The following is a 2,005-nucleotide window of genomic DNA, read 5'->3' on the forward strand; positions in this document are numbered from 1 at the left end:
TCTTCTTCTTCTTCTTCTTCTTCTTCTTCTTCTTCTTCTTCTTCTTCCTCCTCCTCCTCTTCTTCTTCTTCTCTTCTTCTTCTTCTTCTTCCTCCTCTTCTTCTTCTTCTCTTCTTCTTCTTCTTCTTCTTCTTCTTCTTCTTCTTCTTTATCATCTTCTTCTTCTTCAATAAATGATTGATGTGGTGGGCACAGCCAACTCTGAGTGGTTCCACCTCTGTGTAGGTGGTCTTGGGTGGCATAATAATGCAGACTGAGCAATCCATGGACAGGAAGCCAGTAAGCAATGTGTGTCCATGGCCTGTGCTTCAGTTCTTGCTTTCAGGTTCCTGCCTTGAAATCCTGCACTGACTTCCCTCAGCGATGGACTATAAGCTGTAAGCCAAATAAAGACCCTCCTCCATAAGTTTTGGACAGAAACCAAACTGTAACAATGAGCAAAGTAGAATGGTGCATACGAATGAAAATGTCAAAAAGAAACCTGTTACTTTCTGTTTTCTTTAAAAAAAAAAAAGTATGCAAAAACCCCACATCACAAGTATTAAAATGCAGAAAGTGAAATACAGCAAGTTATTAACAGAGAGAATATTTTGAAATTTTCTAGAGCATTAACAGAGGCTTAAGCATGTAAGCTAGTGGTGTAGCTCTTTGATGAATTTATGCACAAAGGTTTTCAGTAACTTGGTATTTCATTAAATAGTTTACCTAGTGAAGGAAGACTGTAGACTATGAGTTAGACCCTTTGATTATATTCATCCATGAAAAGACAGCATACTGTGTACACAGCCTAAAATACAGACATTTTAATGAATTTGCTGCTAAACTAGATAGGACATAAAATCAATCTTCATGTTGGACCTTAATTAGGAGATGAAAACTGCAATTTTGAATTTAGATGTGAGAAACAGTTGTGGAAAATAGGGTTGCTATTGCTGTGATGAAACACCATGACCAAAATAACTTGGTGAGGAAAGGGTTTATTTGGCTTATGCTTTCATACCATCAAAGTTCATCATCAAAGTAAGTCAGGTCAGGAACTCAAACAGGGCAGAAACCTGGAGGCAGGAGCTGATGCAGAGGTCATGAAGGGGTGCTGCTTCCTGGGTTGCTCTTGTGGCTTGTTCAGTCTGCTTTCTTACAGAACTCAGGACCATTAGCCCAGTGATGGTGCCATCCATAATGAGCTGGGTCTTTTCCCATAAATCACTAATTAAGAAAATGCCCTGCAGAGTTGCCTCCAGCTGGATCTTACGGAGGTGTCTTCTCAATTCAGGCTCCCTCCTCTCTAATGACTCTAGCTTGTATCAAATTGACATAAAACTAGCCACCACAGAAATTCTTTATTTTAATATTTTTGTGCTTTTATGTGTAGGTAATCCTGATGGACATAGCCTCTCTGAGGTAAAGTCACATTCACTCCTAATTTCGGGGTTTCAATATACTGAAAGCCATGCTGAAGCCAGATACAACAAACTTGACCTACTTTATTATTTGCTATTTTTATTTTTTGTATCTACCTAAATGTTTACATTTGAATGTAACAGTCTTAAAGCATAGCAATAGATCTTTAACCAGGTCAAGGAAGGCAACATTGCTTTGCTGACACCTTCTCAACTAGAGTCCTGAGGTGCTGTGTAAGAAGATTGGTTTCTCAGCAGCCATTACGATATGGAAAGACCACCTCCCATGAAGAGGCCAGGAAGAGGCATGTGGTTGATGGTCTTAGCTGCACCTGACTCAAAGAACCCCAATCCAGGCATACACATGCCACTGAAAAGGGTTCCAGCCCTGAACTGTTTGAGTCATTCAAACTGTGGTTTTTCAAATGAGGTGTCAGAGTTTGTGGGACCAAAATGAATTTGTAGACATAAGAACATGGTGGTATTTTATGTTCTCATTCTAGAGTTTTGGTTGGTGATCAATAAATTGCAGCATAGAAAATCTTTTTTCTTTGTTTTGCTTTAATTCTTTTTTTTTTTTTTTTTTTTTTTTTTTTTTTTTTTTT

This window comes from Psammomys obesus, unplaced genomic scaffold (assembly GCF_907164565.1).
Source record: "Psammomys obesus unplaced genomic scaffold, mPsaObe1.curated_primary_1811, whole genome shotgun sequence".
Taxonomy (NCBI): domain Eukaryota; kingdom Metazoa; phylum Chordata; class Mammalia; order Rodentia; family Muridae; genus Psammomys; species Psammomys obesus.